The sequence below is a fragment of the Ochotona princeps genome, chromosome 7 (assembly GCF_030435755.1).
Source record: "Ochotona princeps isolate mOchPri1 chromosome 7, mOchPri1.hap1, whole genome shotgun sequence".
Taxonomy (NCBI): domain Eukaryota; kingdom Metazoa; phylum Chordata; class Mammalia; order Lagomorpha; family Ochotonidae; genus Ochotona; species Ochotona princeps.
In genome coordinates this window covers 85,826,425-85,832,835 of record NC_080838.1, presented here as the reverse complement: position 1 = coordinate 85,832,835, position 6,411 = coordinate 85,826,425, and the positions used below count along the sequence as shown (strand labels likewise).

General features: G+C 40.0%; 1 pseudogene; it reads right to left on the bottom strand.

The window, feature by feature from the left end:
- Positions 1-880: 880 nt before the first annotated feature.
- The window catches only part of LOC131480732 (protein SET-like), a 55,117-nt pseudogene continuing 49,586 nt past the window's right edge, over positions 881-6,411 (bottom strand).

The window sequence follows — 6,411 nt, the reverse complement described above, 5'->3', positions numbered from 1 at the left end:
AGTTTTACTGTAACACAGCAACATGCACACTTTTAGCTTTTAAAAGTGAGCATCATCTTTTCTTTTCCAGTGAAATAAGAAGAAAATTCAAAAATAAACAGGAACAGAATTACAGCAGAGAATGTCGATTCCAAATGAAACCCTACAAATTCTGCTGATTGTCCCATTGAGTGTCTGGGCTCAAGTTATCATCAGGAGAGAATTCTATTTTATTTTTAAAGTGTCATCTTGCTGTAAAGGTGTCTGTTAAACGTCAGAATTAAACATTGTGTCAGACTGCACACACAACCTACACAAACATCTCAATCCACACTTCAATGAAACTTCTAGCATCTCGTTTTTAAAGTTTATTTCTCTCATGTTTTTTAAAGACAAGAGAAAGTGAACAGACACGTGTTGATAAATGTTAACTGTCCATATCCACATACAGATTCAGTGATGTCTGAGTCCAATATACAGAAAAAAGGAGAGAAAAAGCTAGAATTCTATGCTCGGCTGCACAGGGGCCAAGCAACCTCCAGCCTGTGGCCAAGCTAGGGGAGCAGAATGTTTGGTTTTCCCACAGAACACGAAGCTGTTGATCCCAAACAATTTGTGGAGACAAGAAAAGTGAAAATGATTTTGGAACAGACAGCAGTAAGAGGTTTCTTTTCCCATTATATCCTGTACAAGGTATTTCCCCACAATACGATGAGAATAATGGAGTAGAGAAATCAGACCTCAAAAACACGAGAGGGAAAAACAAGATAAAAAGAAGACAGTATGATCGCTTCGGCAGCACACACACTAAAATTAGAAAGAAGACAGTAACTTACTCCCCAGGACTGGAGAAAATTAAAAAAAAAAAATTAAAAGGTTGGAATCTGTCAGTGCTTTTCTATCAGTCATCTTCACCTTCATCAGCTTCACCTTCTTCACCTTCATCCTCCTCCCCCTCCTCATCAATGTCTTCCAATCCTTCATCATCCGCATCTTCGTCTCCTCCTTCCCCGTCTTCATCTCCTCCTTCCCCGTCTTCATCATCCATATCTGGAGCCCGTAGTACTGCATCGGGTTCGGCCAGAAGTCAATGCTGATGACCTCACCCAGCTCCTGGGCGCAGGTGTCAGAGCAGTGGGTGAGCCAGGCGAGTCAGGTGGAGAAGCTCTCAGGCTGCTCGCTCCGCCCCTCCTGCTGGCGTTGTTCAGCTCCCTTTCGGTTTTCCATTTGATCTCAGTGGACTTTGAGTATGGACTCCCACTCTCATTCAGATCAATGAGAGAACTTTATTTTAAAAGTAAGGGTTTTCATTAAAATAATAATCTATTCTGTAACCTGATTTAATTTAATTAACCTGATTTAAACTCTGTCGCTTGGACTCTGGTCAGATAACGCAGCGCCTCCTCATGCTCCTCTCCCAGCAGTGCAGACACTTGCAGATGGTTGACAAATGTTGCTACCCTAAAATTTTGGATTTTGGTGATCAATTCTGACCTCTTCTGAAAAAAAAAGTTGGCAGAGTTTGTTATATTTCTGTTGTACTTTCAAAGTCTTTCTAGCCTATTCATTAAGTCTATTTCATTCTGTACCACATCAATATGTCCAATTGCTTCTTGCTCTTGTTCTCCGTTGGGCAGACCCCAAGAAGCCTGGAGTCAGTCTGGGCTTCTCCCTTTGAGGCAGCATCGGTACTCAAGATTTGAGGCCTGTGGCTTCACGGAATGTCTGCCAAAGTTTATTTTATTTTTTTTTTTAAATTAAATCACTATCACTTTGATATAAAAATTGAACAAAAACACAATGCAAAAAGAAAATCATATATATATATAATAAGCATAGATGCAAAGATTCTCAACAAAATATTAGCAAATTAAATAAAAAATACATCAAGAAAGATCATACATCACAATCTAGTGATATTTATCCCTGAACTATGACAATTGGTTTCACATTTGCAAATCAACAAATTATATGAATACAATCAAAATAATTAGGAATTCAAAAAGATCATCTCTGTAGATACAGAGAATGCATTTGCTAAGATGAAAACCCCTTTATGAGGAAAAGCCTCCATAAAGTAGGTACAGAAGGATCACACATGAACATTAAATGGGCCATATAACACAAGCCAATGGCTTTCCGAATGGAGAAAGCTGAACGCACTTTCTCTCAGATGTGGAACAAGCATGCTTCATTTCTACCACTTTTACTCAGTGCTTTAACACAAGTAATGAGGGAGGATAAAGAAATAAAGCTTATCAAAATTTGAATTATCCATTTGTACAAAAGACTTGATGCTGTACAGGGAAAAACATCCATAAGCCAACACAAAGCTGTTAGAATCCATAAAGCAAGTCAGTAGAGCCTTATGTCTCAAAATAGAATTGCAAAAACAGTAGCTTGTTTATGCTAAGAAACACCATCCAAAATTACTATAAATTTATCAAATATTTAGGAATACATCTACAAAAGAAATGAAAGAGGTCTACAATGAAAATTAAAAAAACATCACTAGAGAAAAATCTTTAAGGACACATGTAAGATGGAAAAGTATTTCCTGCTCACATGCTTGACTAATTTGATATCATCAAAGAATTTACACTGGAGAGCATGAGCTGGGATGGGGGCAGACCAGACCGGGCAGGGCTGCAACACCTGTGGGCCTCATGTAAGCCAGATCTGGGAAGAGCCATGCTTGGTAGACTATCCCTACTGGTGCAAACAAAGCAGAATGGGTGAGGGATGGTTGGGTTTTGCCGCAGCGTCAGATAGCAGATACTGGCACCGGTGACTGATCCGTCAAGTTAACCGACAGAACCATCCGGAAAGTGGGAGTGGCCTAGGAGGGAAATAGCGGGCACCTCCCTCTTGGGTTATCACTGTCACTGGAGACTATGGGAACCAGGACAGCGGCAGGGGTGGCTGGATAGAACTGCACCTACCAGCATGTGTGTGGGCTAGATAGTGTAGTTGGTTGGGTTGACATTGCCCATTGACATGTATGAGAGCTGAATGGGATATGGGACAGACTGGACTAGTTGGCAGTACTTACTGGCAAGCATGTTAACAAGGGCAGGGTTCAGGCCTGGTGGGGGTTATTGGGGGTCGCTCCGACTAGGCTGCCACTGGTTTGTGTGAGGGCTGAGTATGTGCTGGGCAGAATCAGGCTGAACTGCAACACACATTGATTCCAGTGGAAAACAGGGCTGGAAATAGAACCAACGCAGCAATTGCAGCCACCAGTTGATCAAGGTGATAGACTGTGCTGGGCTGTGTACTCACAACTATACACAAGAATCTGGTCTGAGATCATCTCAGACAAAGTTTCTTTGGGGATCTCCCAAATCGAACTGCCGGACTCTAAACCCTAACAATGAAAAGAAGTGCAGGTTCCATGGTCCGCCATGGAGTGCAAATACCAGAGCCTAGCCTCCTCAGAGGCTCAGATGGAGCAGTGGACAGCATAATTAGGTGCACATGGAAGATATGGCAGTCTATTGGAACCTGCAGAGGACACCTGGCACCGCAACAGAGGACAGAACAAATCAATCAACTACCCCAGCCATATGTTTACAGTGAAGAACTGGAGTGAAAACCAGGGATTCTAAGATGGCCTATGTCAACCATTGGATTCTGCAGTGACTTCATTGTGCTTGGAATGGCGAGACTGGCAGCAATTCGTAACTGTTGAACTATCAAAACCACTTGAGCATGACTCTCGGAGCATGCCCCACATCAGAGACCTGGGATGGGTGGGAGGCTCGGTCGAGCTTCTCCCTTTATCTCCCCCTTTACCCCAGACACAGAAAATAAGAGAATGTGGAAATAATAGTCTTACCCACTTTCCTATACTCCTTGTCACTTTGTGCTCTAATTAATCATGTAAAAATTGTCAAAAATAAAGAAAAAGTATTTAAAGCAATCTTTGCATTCAAAACACAAATCCAACAATCTATCAATGACATGTAAAATCCTAACATTAATGTGAAATCACAAAAACCTGTAATGTCCAAAGCAACCTTGGGCAAGAAAATTCAGCTTGGAGGCCTCACTTATGCCTCACCTTGGAGCATGATATCATGTTATAGTAACTGGAGCAGAAACAGTGATTACCACATCAATGAAAAGACTAGAAAGGCCAGAAATCAATCCATGTAGCATAATCATCTGATTTTGGATAAAGTTCTTAGACCACATATTAGAATAACGGTAATCTGTTCAGCAAATGGTTATGCCAGAAGAGATTACACAAATACAAACGTAAGAAAAAAAAAATAACCTGAAGGTGGATCAATAGCCTAAATTTAGGATCTGAGTTGATGAAGCTGCTGGAATAAAACTGAGAAAAAACCTCCAGAATATCTGTGTAGGGCAGAAACTCCAAGCACAGGCAACAACAAGAACATCAACAAAAACTAAACCAATGTGACCATCTCAAAATCTACAAGTTCTGCACACAAAAGGAAATGATGAATACAATGAAGACACAGCCAACAGAAGGGGGAAGGATGTCCAAGCTACCTATTCCATAATGCACAGGACTTCGATAGTTCTCAAAGAAAAGAAACACCAATAGTCAACAAATAGATGAAAACACATTCAACAACACTATCGGAAAAAGTACAGGTCAGATCCACAATGAAATATCACATTATTTTGTCACAGTGACTAATAAAGGTGGATGAAATTGTGGAGAATGGGAGATGCTTTCATGCTGTTGGTAGGAATGTATGTTACTGAGCCATATAGCAAAGGAGATAGAGATTTTTGGGAAAAAAATAGAAGTAGTCTTGCAACATGATCCAGCCATCACACTGCTGGGACATGAACACACTGTATCAGAGATATCTGTCCACAACAGAGCAGATACGGAATCAAACACAGTGCTCATCAGCAGATGAACGGAACAGCAGAGTATTGTGCAGGTGTAATAAGGACTGTGATCCCTCCATTGGAAGCGCTGTGCACACAACGGTGGGACAACAAACTGAGTGCACTAAACCAGATCTCTAAGAGAAACACTAAACACTCCTCCTCACACCTGGGATATAAAAAATAAGGATAGAAATTTAAAAAAACACATTTTATATCTTTGTCAAGCCAATGGTTAGTAATCTTAGAGTGCTGTAGTTCTAGTGCCCCGAGGTTCCTGTAAATTTGCTCTGTGCAGCTGAAATGGTCATTTTTTTTCCTTTCAGCTATCCTTTATAAACATTGTCTATGTTCCCGCTGGGACCTTTCTGCTTTTTACCTGCTACACTTCGTATTTTTGAAGTATTAAGGTTATTTACTATGATGAAATTTAAAAGATGCTATTTCAAAAATCACAAAATGACAAAAAAGAGGGATGATAGAGCAGAAGAGGGTATTGAGGGAGGATTGGAATATGTTTTTTATGATTGTATCTGCAATCAATATTGAATCTGTTAAAACCAACAATAAATTAAAATGAAGAAAAGCCTTAAAGCAAATAAAGTGATACATGCAAGATGGCAACTGAAACAGGATACTAAATAGAAATCTCAATGAAATTCAAGTATTTACATTTTATTTGAGAATGTTTATTCTGTCAGAACTCAGATGATATTTTATTATGTATATTCTTTTTCAGTAGTAAAGACTTCTTCCATTTTAATCTACAATGGTGATAAATTCATAGAACAAGCTCATTTTTTATTGTTTTAGAAAGAATATAGAGAATATTCATACATTTCTTTTTAACTTGGTAATTTTGTCCAAAATAAACACTTTTTACTTTGTCTATAGATAAAAATGAAATGGATATTTTTTAATGCTTTACCTCATAGGTAGTAGGAATTTTAATTTTACTTTCTTAAAGAACTATGTAAATGCAAATGCGTTTAGGATTACACCCAACTCAGAAAATTGCACAGCTAATTGGAATGCCAAGATAATCAAAAGCATTCATCATTTTTATTCACATTTCTCCATTTTGGATCTTTTCTGTTTTAAATTCCGGCTCTGCCTAGGGTCTGGGGCTGTTTTTCTTGTGCAGCCAATTCTGCTGGCTGTGGGCAGCCTGCAAGTTGAGCATGGTCATCCAACCCTTCCCAAGCACAGACAGTCAGGACTTGAGGGACTACCTCTTACTGGAAGATTTCACTGGATAGCCACAGATTTCCTTTTCTGCTTGATGAATTTGCCCTGAACCAAAATGGCTACCACAGGTAGTAGCTACTCATTACTCCCACCTAGGCCAGCTCCAGCCTGAGATCGGCCCTTTACCATGAACCTGACACCACTCTTCAAGAAATGAGCCACTGATTCCAGTGTGCGAACCTACGCCCAAGGCCTGAGTGTTCTGGAAGCATAATGTAGACATTCTGTCTCCTCCATTCCCGCTAGAGAAAAGGCCCTGCACCTCTCACAGCTTGTATTCCTCATAGCTACAGTTTTAAATGTGAACCTTCA